The sequence below is a fragment of the Camelina sativa genome, chromosome 7, assembly GCF_000633955.1.
Source record: "Camelina sativa cultivar DH55 chromosome 7, Cs, whole genome shotgun sequence".
NCBI lineage: Eukaryota > Viridiplantae > Streptophyta > Magnoliopsida > Brassicales > Brassicaceae > Camelina > Camelina sativa.
This window is the reverse complement of record NC_025691.1, coordinates 14,018,161-14,034,524: the sequence shown is the minus strand read 5'-3', so window position 1 is coordinate 14,034,524 and position 16,364 is coordinate 14,018,161. Positions and strand designations below refer to the sequence as shown.

The 16,364-nt window shown below is 40.9% G+C and overlaps 1 long non-coding RNA gene across 2 annotated transcripts; it reads left to right on the top strand.

The window, feature by feature from the left end:
* LOC104701143 lies at positions 14,108 to 16,064 on the top strand. 2 transcript variants are annotated; one of them, XR_753759.2, is made up of 5 exons: positions 14,108 to 14,404; positions 14,921 to 14,975; positions 15,124 to 15,183; positions 15,294 to 15,573; positions 15,692 to 16,064. It is a non-coding gene; the product is annotated as an uncharacterized LOC104701143 (long non-coding RNA). The 2 variants fall into 2 exon arrangements; XR_753758.2 differs by having other exon boundaries at positions 14,109 to 14,404; positions 15,124 to 15,573.

The window sequence follows — 16,364 nt, the reverse complement described above, 5'->3', positions numbered from 1 at the left end:
GGAGTCCTAGAACATCCCCTTCGAGCCTACAGTGTAATTCCACGGTGATTTAATGTTTTTGTGTTTTGTTTAGTTTCCTTCCTTAGCCTTCTATTCACGGTAGTGTAGATGGTTAGAGGTGGTGCTGTTGCTGGTCGTGGACGCGGACGTGGTCGTGGAAGCGGACGTGGTCGTGGAAGCGGACGTGGTCGTGGAAGCGGACGTGGTCATGTTAGGGTTAGAGGCCCAACTGTTAGTGATACCATGGATCATAGTGTAAAAGCAGAGGGTGTTGCTGATACCGAAGGGCTTCTAGGAGGGGTCCAAGAGTGTGACCGGTGGGGATAATGATAGGACCGTAGGCGCTGAGGGAGTCGGTGTGGGCGGTGTCGGAGCCGGATTGGCCGGTGATGCTAGGGTTCCGGGTATGGGAGTCCTAGCAGGTGGAGCCCCTGGAGGAGGCGTTGATCTTGCAGGCTTGTTGACACAACTGTTGGAGCAGATACCAAAAGTGGTACCGGCTCAGGCATAGGTAGTACAGCAGCCAGGAGTTCATTCTCATTATGTCAGTATGCGGACGGAGATGAACTACATCGTTAATGAGCGGTTTTCGGGTGGTACTGATCCTACTATCACAGATGCGTGGAGGACGAGAGTGGAATGTAACTTCTAGTCTCTTAGATGTCCTGAGGAGTTTTTTGTGGACATAGAGGTCCACAACCTGATTGGTGATGCTCAGTTGTGTTGGAGATCAGTGGCTGCTAGGAGAGTGCAGAGGGAGATGTCTTGGGCTGACTTCGTCAAGTAGTTCAACCGCAAGTACTTTCCTAAATAGGCATTAGACCAGTTGGAGGTGCAGTTTCTACAGTTATCTTAGGGGACTCGGTCGGTGCCGGAGCTGGACTTGGAATTCAGTCGACTTCTGATGTATGGGGGTCGGGAGATAGAGTCTGTAGAGGCTCAGGTCAGAAGGTTTATGAGGGTCCTTCGTGAGGATTTGAGGGTTACCTGTAAAGGGTGGAGCTATGCTACGCTTGCAGAGCTGGTTGAGACTGCAGCAGATATTGAGGAGGACATCCGGACACAAGCAGTGACGGTTAGTCCAACAGTTCAGCCTAGGAAGGCTCAGCATCATGGAGGTTTTGGCAAGGGCGGCAATCTTGCGCAGGGAACCAAGGGACGTGGGAAGCTACGCAGAGGCTGACTGGTGCCGGGTGTTTTGGTTGTGGCACAGTCAGTGGTTCGTGTATGCTATCATTGCAGGTAACTTGGGCACATCAAGCCTAGGTGTCCCAAGTTGCAGCAGATGGCAGTGGCAGCGGTGCAACATGTAGAGTAGCCGGGAGTACAGCAGGTGGCACAGATTGAGCAGGCGCCACGGGTGTACAAGACGGTGGAGACTGGTGGAACCAGTGTTGGGGAGATAACAAGTATAATTTCTGGTACCGAGACTTTGTGAATTTCAGTAGGTTCAGATATGTTTTGCTTGTGATAAAGTGTTAGGTTCTTAGCACATGAGGTTTGTGTAGGGACCTTGTTGGTGGGCGGGTTTAGGCCCACGTTAGTTTGATTCTGGAGCACCTCATAGCTTCATTACTCCGGAGTGCGCGGAGAGCGCTAATATCAGAGGAGATCCCGGGGAGCGAGCAGGAGTTGCAGAGTTGTGGGAGGCAAGTTCCTGAGAGTCATTGGACGGGCGAGGGGAGTTGATATTCAGATCACAGGAGAGTTGTGGCCAGCGGATTTGCTTATTAGCCCAGTGGAGCTGTATGATGTTATCTTGGGGATGTATTGTTTGCATCGTGATATGTTTCATCTTGATTGTCATCGGGGTAGAGTGGAGTTTGAGCATCCAGGAGGGAAGTTGGTGTTTGAGGGAGTTAGACCGACTTCAGGGATTCTCGTGATCTCGGCCATGCAGGCTGGGAAGATCATCGAGAAGGGACGAGAGGCTTATCTGGTTACTATATCAATGCCGGAGGTTGTGGGGCAGTCTACGATTAGCAGTATCCAGGTTGTTGATGAGTTTGAGGATATGTTCCAGCCGTTGCACGGGTTACCACTATCTCGGTCTGATCCTTTCACGATTGAGCTGGAACTAGGGATGACACCGTTATCCAAGGCTCCTTACAGGATGACTCCAGTAGATATGGCAGAGCTGAAGAAGCAGTTGGAGGATCTGTTGAACAAGGGATTCATTTGTCCTAGTGTATCACCGTGGGAAGCGCCGGTGCTATTCGTTAAGAAGAAGGACATAAGTTTCCGCTTGTGTATTGATTATCGGGGTTTGAACCGGGTCATTGTGAAGAACAAGTACCCTCTTCCCATGATCAATGAGTTGTTGGATTAGTTGAGAGGTGCTACTTGGGTCTCCAAGAATTATCTGGCGTCGGGTTACCATCAGATTCCGATAGATGAGGCAGATGTGAGGATGACTGCATTTAGAACAACGTATGGGCATTATGAGTTTGTGGTGATGCCTTTCGGGTTGACTAACGCACCATCAGCGTTTATGAGATTGATGAACAGTGTGTTTCAGGAGTTTCTTGACGTGTCTGTCATCATTTTCATCGATGATATCTTGGTTTATTCTAAGAGTCCTGAGGAGCATGCATTAAATTTAAGGGCAGTTCTGGAGAAGCAGCGGGGGCAGAGGTTGTTTGCTAAGTTGAGCAAGTGTAGTTTCTGGCAGCGTGAGATGGGTTTTCTGGGTGACATTGTTTCTGCAGCCGGATTTCTGTAGATCCGGAGAATATTCATGCCATCAGAAATTGGCATAGACCGCAAAATGCCATGGAGATCGAAAGTTTTCTTGGGTTGGTAAGGTATTATAGGAGATTTGTGCAGGGCTTTGTGAGCAAGGCACGACCAATGACTAAGCTGACATTGAAGGAGGTTCCTTTTGTTTGGTCACATGAGTGCGAGGAGTGTTTTGCAAGCCTGAAGGAGATGCTGACTACTACGCCAATGTTGGCATTGCCAGATCAGGGAGAATCCAATGTGATTTATACAGATGCATCCAGATATGGTTTGGGGTGTGTGTTGATGCAGCATGGGAAGGTTATTGCCTATGCTTCGCGGCAGTTGCAGAAGCATGAGGACAACTATCCTACTCATGATTTGGAGATGGATGTCGTAGTTTTTGCCCTGAAGATTTAGAGATCTTATCTTTATGGTGCAAAAGTGCAGGTGTTTATAGATCATAAGAGCCTGAAGTATATATTCACTCAACCGAAAGTGGACGAATTTGGCTCAGGAACACGACATGGAGTCTCTGGTTGGAGAGATCAGTGCGTTGAGGTTGTGTGCGGTTTATCAGGAGCCATTGGATTTGGAGGCGATTGATCGAGCAGATCTTCTGATTAGGGTGCGGTTGGCTCAGGAGAAGGATTTAGGGCCAGTGAATGCCTCTACGGATGTTGATTCATGGTATCAGTCTCAGCTAATGGTACCATATTGGTGCATGGGCGGATCTATGTGACCAAGGATGAGGAGTTGAGGTGGAAGATCTTGAGGGAGGCTCATCCGAGCATGTTCTCTATTCATCTATGAGCGACCAAGATGTACCGTGACCTCAAGAGGTACTATCACTGGGTCAGGATTAAGAAGGATGTAGCTAGTTAGGTCACGAGGTGCGATGTGTGCCAGCTAGTGAAGGCTGAGCATCAGGTTTCGGGTGGCTTATTGAAGAGTTTTCTCATTCCAGAGTGGAAGTGGGATATGACCACGATGGATTTCATGGTAGGATTGCCAGTGTCTCTGACCTTTGATGCGATTTGGGTCATTGTGGACCGGTTGACTAAGTCGGCACATTTTCTGGCCATTAAGAAGACTGATGGAGCAGCGGTCTTGGCTAAGAAGTATGTGAAAGAGATAGTCAGATTGCATGGGGTGCTAGCGAGTATTGTTTCTAATAGGGATTTGAAGTTCACTTTGGTGTTTTGGAGGGCATTTCAGGTAGCGATGGGCACTAAGGTTCATATGAGTACAGCTTATCATCCCCAGACAGATGGGCAGTCAGAGAGGACGATCTAGACGCTGGAGAATTTACTGAGGATGTGTTTGTTGGATTGGGGTGGCCATTGGGCAGATCACCGGAGCTTGGTAGATTTCCTTACAACAATACCTATCAGACGAGCATTAGGATGGCTCCTTATGAGACGTTGTATGGGAGGCCATGTCGTACACCGTTATGCTGAATTCAGGTGGGGGAGAGGAGCATGTACGGAGCGAGTTTTGTTCAGGAGACTTTGGAGAAGATTCGAGTTCTAAAGCTGAATTTGAAGGAAGCTCAGGATCGGTAGAGGATTTATGCTGATAAGAAGAGGAGAGATCTTAAGTTTCAGGTGGGAGACAGAGTGTACCTCACGATGGCCATGTTGCTGGTCCGAACAGGTCATTGATAGAGACTAAGTTGAGTCTGAGGTATATGGGTCCGTCTAGAGTGATTGAGCAGGTGGGACCGGTAACATATAGGCTGGAGTTACCTGAGGTTATGCCATGCGTTCCACAAGTTTTTCCATGTGTTTATGTTGTGAAAGTGTCTCCGCGAGGATGATCAGTTGTTGGATAAGATTCCTGAGGATCTTCAGCCTAACATGACCTTGGAAACGAGACTAGTAAGGGTTCTCGAGAGGAGGATCAAGGAACTTTGGAAGAAGAAAAATCCTTTCATGAGAGTCCTTTGGGACTGTGATGGTGTTGAGGAGCAGACTTGGGAGCCAGAGGCGAGGGTGAAGACAAGGTTCAAGAAGTGGTTTGAGAAGCATGTCGCGACTTGAACTTGTCTGTCCTGGTCCGAGCTGTAGTCCGTGGCTGGAGGGGGAATGGAGTATTCCAGCCCATCTCTCTTGTTACTTGGTCGCTTAGAGGTGGTTGGGTGTGCGACTAAGTAACAAGATGAGGTGGTGTTCGGGATACGAAATTCCGCGAGGCAGTGGTTAAAGATGGAAAGTTTCCTGAAATAAAAGTTTCTAAAAGAGGAAAGTTTTCAGAAGTAGAAAGATCTAAAAATGAAAAGTTTTATGGGAGTAAGAATTTGTCCATTTTTAGTGGTTGTGAGCCTTGGAGGGGCTTGTGTGGCCTTCGTGGCGGACTGTTGAGTCATTGTGTGCCCGTGTGTGGCGGTCTTTTGAGACATTGTGTGGCCTTTGTGGCGGACTGTTTAGCGAATTGTGTGACGTTTGTGGCAGGCTGTTTAGCCAATGTTGCATGTTTAGGCGGTCCTTCGGGATGTGTGGTATTTGTGACGACCCTTCAGGATGTGTGGCCTGTTTAGGCAATCCTTCGGGATGAGTGATTTTCGTGACGGTCCTTCGGGATGTATGGTCTTCGTGACAGTCTTTTGGGACAAGTGGTCTTTGTAACGGTCCTTCGGGAAGAGTAGTCTTCGTGATGGTCTTTCGGGATAAGTGGTCTTTGTGACGGTCCTTGGGGCATTTTTATGATCCTTATGTGGTCATGAGGTATTCTAGTGAGGGGATATGTGGTTGGTAGAACATTGTGTTGTTTTACGCGAGCCACGGAAAGGAAATCTTGTTAGGTATAGGACTCAGGCGTGTGCAGAATTGTTTGCTCTAAGGACAGTTGGTCCTAAACGACTCTTAGGGGACTTTAGTTCACCTAGTACCACCATATTTTGAGACTTTGTGGCTTGTGAATACGGTTGGTATCTCAACTTTGAATGACGATTTAGGGACGCGATGTAGGGTGGCAACCCGAGAGACGAATATCGGACTTCCTTATATACTATGGCATACGGGCTTAGGCCTGATGAGGAGCCAGTATTATGACATGCAGGTTTCGGCCTGATGAGGAGTCAATAGAAACTCAAGGTTAAGGTCTATGAGTAAAGGAAAGTCCAAAAGTCGAGAGTGAATAATGCCTAGAACATGAGTTTATCTCCTAGAGGTGACTTTCGTAGATCGGTCAGAGGAGTGCGGGCCATGAAGACGGTTGCACGGAAGTCCTTGGCTGATGTTTGTTCAGGATTCAAGGACAAAACTATATTGGTGGGGGATAATTATAACATTCGCGAACCGGAATCCCAATTTAGGATGTGCATTGACCGATGCAGGGGTGGTGTCGATCAACGCAAGGTTGGTTTTCGCGAATGAGTTTAAGTTAAACGTTGCGTTTTGGATTAGGAAGACCCTGAAATCGTTTATAAAAGGGGGAACTCGAGGGTTTCGTCGAGTTTAGCCGCTTTTGAGAGATAATAGGAGAGAAGATGAGTTCTTCACTGCTCTTGAGGTTTTTGGTGAGATTTTGGGAGTTTTGTGACTGTTCTTGGAAGATCTAAAGCTAGGAACGTTGTTGGAACGTGCTAGGAGCATAGATCCATCGTTTTAGGGTCAGAATCTTCTTTGGAATAGGCTTTGGGAAGCTTTTTGTGGCTTTGGTTTATGTGTTTTGGTGGTTTAGGGACGGAGATCCGGCGAGAAGCTTCGGGGGAAAACGATACTCGGCATATGAATCGTTCGATGCACTTTGTGTGTCGGTCGATGCAATGCGAGGACGGCGCGGTTTGACCTAGGAGCATCGGTCGATGCCATTTGGAGGCGTCGGTCGATGCAATTAGGGATTTCGTGCAATATCGAGCATGCGTCGGTCGATGCAGTGTGAGTGTCGGTCGATGCAAGTGAACCTTGTATTGGTCGATGCAATTGAACCTTGTGTCGGTTGATGCAAGCTTGTGTCGGTCGATGCGACCTCAGTTGGTGTCGATCGATGTTTGGGTTGGTGTCGGTCGATGTTGTTATCCTGGTTTATTGTTTGGTTGTTGATTGTTGTTTGATGGTTAGGGATATCTCAATTGCTTGTGTGTATAGCCCAGTAGATGGGAGGATTGCCTTACTGAGTGTTTATAAAATACTCACGCATCTCATATGTGGTGTGGTGCAGGTAAAGGCAAAGTTTGATCGTGGAATCAAGGAAATGAAGAGGAGGATGTTCTCGTGTCTAGTTGATTGTGGTCTAACTTTTGTTAGGTTGTTAGAGATAAGTTATTAGAGCATTGCTAGGTTGATGGTTAATGTTTTATGTTGCTGTTAGTTAGATTGAATTATTAGATTTTGGTTTATTATTTATTGATATTTGGTTTAATGGTATCGTTTAGTTATTTCCGCTGTTTGGTTTGGTTGTGGTTAGGTGGCTAGTGGATATGGGACCACTAGTTTAGATTATTATTATAGATTTATTATTATTATAAAAAAATAGTCAGGTCGTTTCAGAGAGATCTGTTCCTGTGGAGTGAGGATCTTGTGTTAGGATCGAAGGAGAAGCTTCCTAAGGAGTGGATTCAGCGTTTTTGGGTCAGATCTTCCTGCAAAAGAGGTGAGTGCATGAACATTGCTGATCTAAGCCTGAAAGTCCTTTGTTTTGCTTGTTTTGTGGCTGTTTGTGTTGTTTTCTTGTGTTCTGGTTGTTGGTTGTTGGTTTCCATGAGTTTTCAGGAGTTTTGGGTGAGTTTTGGACGATTTGTAGGATTTGGGAAGCGGTTCTGCGACTTTCGGCTCCGAGCAAAATGATATGTGGAGTCAGTGTCGATCGACACCAAGTAGGTGTCGGTCGACACCAATCTTGTCAGCAGCGGCTGATGCTTATTTTTCTTGGTTTATTTGTGTTTGGGTGTTATTTGTTACATATTAGTTTCTCAGTTGCTTGTGTGTATAGCTTAGTAGATGGGAAGATTGTCTCACTAAGTATTTGTGATACTTACCCATCTCAATTGTTGTTTGTGGTGTGCAAGTATGTGATGTGGGATCATGGTGATGAGGAGAAGGATGATCTAGGGACTCGTTTGTGTGTTGATGGTTATGTTACTGAAACCTTGGATAGAATTATGCTAGGTTGTTGGATAGATTGGTTAATAAAATTATTGTATTGATGTTGTGCATTTGAGTTGATTAATGTTATATGTTTCTGCTGTGCATGATATTAGTTGTTGTATGTTTAATTAAGTAGTATGGGATGCCTAATTATATATTGTTATTGTTAAAAAAAAACGGGTCGGGTTGTTTCCAGTTATCACATCAGAGAATCGCAGGTCTTGTTTGAAACAATGCCCATGTCTTGTTAATTCTGAAGAAGCAGTTGCAAGAGCCTTGTATTCAGCTTCAGTTGATGACCTTGAGACTGTAGGTTGTCGTTTTGCAGACCAGGATACTAAGTTACAGCTAAGTAGAGCACAAAAACCTGTTGTAGACCGTCGTGTGTCTTGACATCCAGCATAGTCACTGTCACTATATGAAACCAAAGACAAATCATCACTATAACACTCAGATTCATTGCAGACCAAGGACAAGTCACTGTTCTTATACATATGCAGTCCCATTGTAGTTGTTCCTCTTAAATACCGCAAGATTCTCTTCAAAAGATGGAAGTCAGACTCAGTTGGAGCATGCATTCGCTGACATATAAATTCAGTGCAAATTGTAAATCTGGTCGTGTGATTGTCAGATATTGGAGTTTACCTGCAAGACTGTGAAAGTAGCTTGGCTCAGAGAATAGGCGCTTGTCTTTAAACACTTGATCCAGACGAAGTGGTAAAGGCGTATGAACAAAGTTGCAATGTGACATGTTTGCATGATGAAGAATCTCCTCTGCATACTTAGCTTGACTAAGAAACAAGCCATTTGAGAATGTCTGAGCCTTAATTCCCAAGAAGTAATGAAGATTCCCCAAGTCCTTCATGGCAAATTTTGTATTAAGTTCTGCAATTAACGACTTGAAAAGTGCAGGATTAGATCCAGAAATCAATATATCATCCACATATAATAGAAGTACCATAGTATCACCATTGTGATGATAAAAAAAAAAAGAGAGATGAATCAGCCTTACTACACACAAAGCCATATTCAATTAGGAAGTTGCTGAACTTGTCAAACCTGGCACGTGGAGCTTGTTTGAGTCCGTAGAGGGCTTTCTTCAAGGAGCAGACATGATTTGGTTTAGCAACATCCTCAAAACCTGGTGGTTGAATCATGAAGACTTCATCTTGTAACTCACCATGCAGAGAGGCATTCTTCACATCTAGCTGAGTAATGCTCCAGCTTTTAGAAGTGGCTCCTGCAAGAACAATATGAATAGTAGATGTTCGAACTATTGGACTGTAAGTTTCAGTAAAGTCTACACCCTCTTCTTGATCAAATCCCTTGGCAACAAGCCTTGCTTTGACCTTGTTAAGAGAACCATCTGCATTTAATTTTACAGTAAACACTCATCTACAACCAAGGATATTCATATATGCGGTAGCTGGAGTCAAGATCCAAGTATGATTCTTATAAATGGAATCAAGCTTCTCAATCATAGCTTGACGCCAAACCGGATGAGCTAATGCTTCAGAAACTGTTTTCTGTAAAGATGGTATAGTTTTACTAGCAACAAGAGCATACCTGGGATTTGGCTTACGAATTCCATGTTTAGACCAAGAAGACATTGGATGATTCCCTGCATCACCACTAGATGCCACTGGTGCCATAGCGGTTTCAGTCTCTGTCATTGGTGCACTGGGAAGCACATCCTCTGTTTCCGTAGCAGGTAGACTTGCATCATTGGTTGGTGAGTCTTGTTGTTCAGACAGGTCTGATCCCATTTGATTCTCTTGTGGATACTCAACGACTTGAGAGGGAATGGAGGGAAGCAAATGAGGAAATGAAGATGAAGATGCACCATGTTGCCAAGCCTGTAACAAGCCACTTTTGTGCTGTGTAGCCAAATGTCTGTAGTGAGTATCAAACGGAAAACATTGCTCATCGAGTATTACATGGTGAGAGATATAAACTTGACCAGTTGGTGGATAGAGACAATGATATCATTTATACTATGGATGGTAGCCAAGAAAAATGCACTAAAGAGATCTCAGCTCAAACTTATGTTTGTGCATAAGGTCGTATGCACGGATAACAGGTTGGACGAAAGACTCGGATAAAAGAATAATATTGCTTCTTGTTGTAAAGGACCTTTGTTGGACTCTTCTGATCTATAGAGGCTGAAGGTATCATGTTGCTAATGAAACTTGTAGAGTAAAACGCTTCCACCCAAAAATGCATTGGAGTTTTTCTCTGCAATAACATTGAGAGACCTGGTTCTATAAGATACCTATGTCTTCTCTCAGCAATGCCATTTTGTTGTGGTGTGGATGGACATGACAAGAAGTGTTTGATATTATGATCTTGTAAATGCTTTCTAAATCTTGTGCTCATGAATTCACCCCCTCCATCACTCTAAAAAACTTTTCTCTTCTTACCAAACTGATTCTCATCTTGTTTTTGAAAAATCAGAAACACATCACAGAAATCAGACTTCCTTTTTAAGGGAACCATCAAAGAGTATCGAGAGAAATTATCGATAAAAACTGCATAGTATTTGAAGCCTTGAACAGATAAAACTGGAGAGGGTCCCCAAATATCACAATGTATTTGATCAATGGGTTCCTTTGCATAAAACTCAGAAGTAAAAAACAGTAATTGATAACTCTTTCCCATTTAGCAAGGTCCACAAACGAGAGATGTGTTTCTCTTATTGATTGTTATTGCCTTGCTATTCTTGAGATGCTGAAAAACTTGGAAGTTTGCGTGTCCCAGATGTTGATGCCACACCATATAACTAGTTGCACAGTGTCGATTTGAAAAGAGATCCACAAACTCCTTATTCTCCAACATATAAAGACTCTTACGACGAGGTCCTTTTGTCACCACTTTCTGACTCCTTAGATCAATTACATACACAGAATTAGCATCAAAGAACACACCACAAGGATAATCATCACAAAGTTTTGATACCGATAGTCATGACTGTTTCATTGATGGACAAACAAGAACATCTAAGAGAGGAAGGCTACAAGCATTAGTGGTAAGTACTGTAGACCCGACATGAGTGATCGGGAGATGAGCTCCATCAGCAACCATTACCGTCTCTGAACCATTGTAGGGACTAGCTGCAGATAGCTGAGTTGTAGTAGAGGTAATATAAGCAAAGGAACGAGAATCTGTAACCCATTCCTGACCACAACTGTTTGAAAACCTAAAGAGCAGCTAGCCTGAGGGACATCTTCACTGTGATATGCATTATCAAACCTGTTCCAACATTTAAGAACAATACGACCAACCCGACCACAGATTTGGCAAACCGGACGAGCATCGTTTGATCCTTCAGACTGATTCCAACCAGGGTTGTTGACCTGTTGAGAAAACCATGACCACGAGTAGAGAAGTTTCCTTTGCCTCCCGTACTACGAGAGTTTGAACCGCGACCTTAATGACTAGAGTAACCACCTTTTTGTGCTTAGAAAGGCAGATTCGGGGAGATATCAGAAGTAGCAGTTTCATAAGTTTGCAACTTGGAGTCGAAACCAGAGACTTCAAGAACCACATCATTGAAGGTCGGAGAAGGAAGGCGTGACAAAGAACTCTGAATAACAGTAGCTATAGGATCATACTCTCTAGCCAACCCATTTAAAAACAGAACAACCTTCATCGATTCATTAACATGCTTTCCTATCGAGCTGAGATTATCACAAATAGCACAAAACTCTCGACAGTAAACAGTAAAGGTCTTATCTTTCATATTCAGGAGATTGAGACAACGTAATAACACATTCTCTTGCCACATAACTGCGACTAAAGCTAGACGCAAGAGCTAATCATACCTCTTGAGATGTAGGCAGGGCATGAACAAGACCAAGAACTTCTTCAAAGAGAGTTCCAAAGAGCCACGACTTGATGAGCTCATCAGTACAGATCCAAGCTTTGTATGCTAGATTGGGATTTTTGACTTAAACATTGTTAACAATGGTGACACGAGTTGCTGCAGGTGCTGGCATCTGACCACTGACGAAACCTAGCAGCTTCTGAGAGCAAGCCAGAGATTCAAACTGAGTTTTTCACAAGAGATAGTTCGTGTCACTCAGCTTGATGGTGTCAGAGCTGGCGACATGAATATCAGAAAAGGATAAGGATCGAGTCTTTCTACCATTACAACCAATAGATTTTAGGAAAGCTCTAATAGCATTAGAATAAACAAAGAAGGGTTTAAGACTGGCCTTTAGCAATATTATTTCTCAGTAGTTTTGTCACTTACACAATGCTCATATTTATATATCTAGGATAACATTCTAGACTTATTTGACTAGCTTAGTGATCTAGTGACAAGTGTAGACCATCTACTCATACTCTAATGATAAAAGGGAATCATAACGGCTTGATAGTACAAGCTCACAGCTTTCTCCAGATGGTGGTCTTGGCGTTTTTCTAGTCATCTTCCTCTGTTTCACTATTTTATCTTGTTGTTGTAGAGAAGGAGAAGCTTGTTGGACTGATGGACTTGATGGGCCTATAGTGTTTTGGTTTGAGCCCAAAACACTTTTGTTGTGACTTGGTTGTTGTAGACTCTCACAATACACACCCTTAATTTATTTCAATTGTTTGTTTGAGCTAACACAAAGTCAAAACCAAAACATCATCAAATCTGATACACCTTTTGGTTCTTTGGGTCTGAGGTGTATCAAGTGAAAACCCTAATGCTATTAACTACCAATCATTGATGGCAACAATCGGTGGTTTGGAGTGGTTCTATATCCCCAACCGATTTTCTGGTTCAGTTACAACTGTATTTGGTTCAACTTACTGTTCCTTTTTAACTATTAGTTTCGTAATTGTTTTTATTTTATTTTATGTCTCTGTATTTTGGCTTCCAAATCTGGGCTTTTGGCTTTGTAAGACATTTGCTCTCATGCTTTGAATAAAATATCTTTTAATAAAATAAAATAAAAACAATTCATCAAATCCAGTTATGAAATTTTAAGTAAAAAGACTCATATCACATATGATGTTTAGAGATATACCTAAGTTAGATTTAAGAGACGATATCAAAGGGACTGTTATTAAAGAAGTGATTTTTAAATCTATATAGAATTGTAAATTATGAAAATCAAAACAAATGTATTTTGAAATAATATGTTTTATCCTTGGATTTGAATTCTTCTATTTTACACTTTCAAATACATTCAAATTCATTTAAAACATAATGTGGATTTTGAAATCCAAAAATAAATCATTAAATGAATAACATGTGATTTTAACAAATATTTGTAAATCATATAACCAATAACACATAATTTTGATAATTATTTTAAAATCAATGATTGAATAATACATGATTTTTGTTTGGATTTCCAAATCCATTAAAATCATAGAACCAATAACCCTTCTAAACTACAACATATGTTTTGAAATTCATTATTCATGTTGCATACTATACATATGAAAGTGAATACTAACCATTAAAAATAAATATATACTGTTCATCTAGGTCGTGCATCTAAAATTTCATTAAACTCACTTTGGTAATCTGGTGCTGAGTTTGCCTAAATCTGCAAGATTTTTATTTTTTTAATTTACAATAATATGAAACAAAACAGTGATTTGTATTGGAAAAAACTTTTTTGTTAAAAATATTACATATTTATGTTTTGCCATATAAACGGCTATCTGATGGCAAATGGCAATAAGTGGAATAGGAAATTTATGAATGCAATGTACTTATATATTACGAAGACTGGTATAACCGTTACAAAATGAACATCAAAAATTATAGAAGACAAAACATAATTATGGCAAAAAATGAATTACATCAAACTTTTTTTCTTGCTCTTTAGTCATATAAAATGAATTAAAAACTTTTTTTGTTAAATTTATTTTTCAAAAAAAAAAATAATAACAGAACTCTATCATTATATTGAGTGAGCTAGGGATTGAACTTGCATTGTAATTTGCCAGCGTAAATTAAAGGCCAGGCTTCTCCACAGAAGATTCGTAAATTTTATATAAACCCGATTAATCATTTGAAGAACCCAGTCACTAGGGTATTTGTATCATATATTTACGTTTTTTTCCTACGAACAAATTAATAACAAATAATATCTACAAGCTGTTACATATTAATGATAAATATTAAATTAATAGATATTATAGGTGTAATTAGTTACTAAGTGTAGCTATATAATAACAAATAGTAACATACATAACCGTGATACACAACACTAAATGTAGCAAATTCTTAGCAAAAATTGTTTGGAAACTAGAACCAACACTTATAAAAAAAAGTAACATTTTCTTTTATTATTTATTTGGAGACAGACAATTAAAAAAAAAAAAAACTTAGACCCAAAAAAAAAATATTCGCAGATCTCTTCTCCTCTCTATCGTTGATGTCTGACCTACTCTTCTACTGTCTCCCCCGCTATGGCTGAACCACGCTCCCCCACACTCATACTCCTCGTCCACCTCCTCCGTCTCTCTTTCATTCGACCCAGCTCACCCAAACCCTACATCACCTTGCATATAAGACTAGAATTGAAAATTCATTCTCTTTGTGGTTTCAACAAGTCTAAATGAATTCAATGTGGCAACGTCTCTCATTTCGGGTAAGCCTCTTTCTCTCTTGCGCTGGTGAATTCTATTTGTGGGGTTTTAATCTGATAGGGGGTTAATTTAGGGTTTATTAGTTTCAGGTTTGAATTTGGTGTTGCTTATTTTTTTTTTTGAATTTTGAATTTTGCTGGATTTGTGAATTTTGTTATGGGGTCTGGATTATGTTTGAACTTTTATTCTACTTAGATTCCGTTTTGTATTTTGTTTAATCGCTCACAAATTTAGTTTATAGATGACTTAATTATATGTTAGTTAGTGTATCTTTTGATTTTGTTTCTCCGTCTCGGGTGAATTAGGAATAGAGACAGCAAACTTAGGTTTAATTTTGTTCTTCTGTTTTAAGATTCTGTGTTTTGCTATTTTTTAGAGGTTGACTTTTGGTTTGATTGTCTTTTCAATTTCCTATCCCTGTTATCTTGATCTCCAATCTCATATTGAAATTGTTATCAAATCATGTGTTTCTAATAGCTGATAGCCTGATAATCTAAATTCATTGGATGTTGGAACAGAACATTCATAATTGTTCCTTGTTGCAAATGGTGTATCTGATTTTAACAAGAAGAGGTAAATTAAACATCATTTTTGGTCCTTGTTAAACTTTTCTTAAATTGGCAAGTAAGAAAAATTTGCAGGTTAGATAAAGCTTTGTAGTTTAGCTGTGCTTGTTTATTTTTAGCTGCTAAAGTTGAAGAGATGTTTGTTTCTCTCTCAGGAACCACGGGAAGAGTCTAAGCCTATCTCACATGCGTTAAGAGAAGACAGAACATCCCAGGTGCGTTTATGAGCAGCTCCACTGTCCTAAAAGCTGGAATCAATCACAAAGTTATATTAACTTTCTAGTCTCTTATTTGTAATGTCCATTTCCTCTTCTAAACACACCAGTTTGAATTTCATTAGACCTGTGAGTATTGTGAATGATGTAACCTAAACATAATAACAATATTGCTCCCCCATGTACGTGTTTTCTACAACTCTCTACTCTTTTCATGTATATATATTTTTGCTGTTGTTTCCCCATCTGTGTTGTGTAACTGTGTTCTTACAAATGTTTTTGGGTGTAGGAAGTTGCTACTTTTGGGACTGTAAGTCGTCCTTAAGTATTGTGTTGAGATTGAGTTTCTCGATAAAGTGGAGATAGTGAGTAATGATAGCTGCAAAAAAGGTAACTAACTTCTCTCAATGCGGTCTGATGTTCTTGATGTTTACTGGTTTAGTTGTTGGTCAAATTTCTAGTGATATTGTTCTTATATTAGAGGCTAAAGTTTTGAAAATTTCTGCAGGTCAAGTTCAGTTTATTTCAGTTTCCAGTGGGTGGTATTCACAGGCAACTCAAGTACACATGGTAAAGTTGGTGCCACCGCTGCCTTCTGCTGCTACAATCCTTGAGTACTTTACTGCAGAGGTTCTTGAGTTAGCTGGAAATGCTAGCAAATATCTAAAAGTCAAGAGTATAACTCCATAGTATCTGTAGTTGGCCATCAGAGGAATGTGGGAAATGGGAATGATAAGTTTAGGACATGATTTTGTGTTTTGTTTATGACTTGGTTTGATGGTTACATGGTCTCTTCTAGAGTTCATGTTTGTAATATGTTCACTTTGTATGCTTTTCTTTAATGGAAAAGAATTTGTAATTTATGATTTTTTTGTTGGATTTAGATCTTTAGAAATCTATCATTGATTATTCTTATAATAGGTATATAATTTGACAGAATAAATGTAAAAAGTTTATGAAAAGGAACTGTGTAGCTTGTTGTGAGTCTATTAGTCACCAAAATTTTGTGGCTTTTTGTATATAGTCGCTACTAATGTTTCTGACGCAAATTGTAACAAACAGTGGTAGATAAATGTAACAATTAGTAGCAACTTGCGACATATTAATTTGTATCTAATTTGTGGCAATTTACGACAATTTGTTATAAAGAGAAATTTTGTGACGAAAAAATAGTTACAATT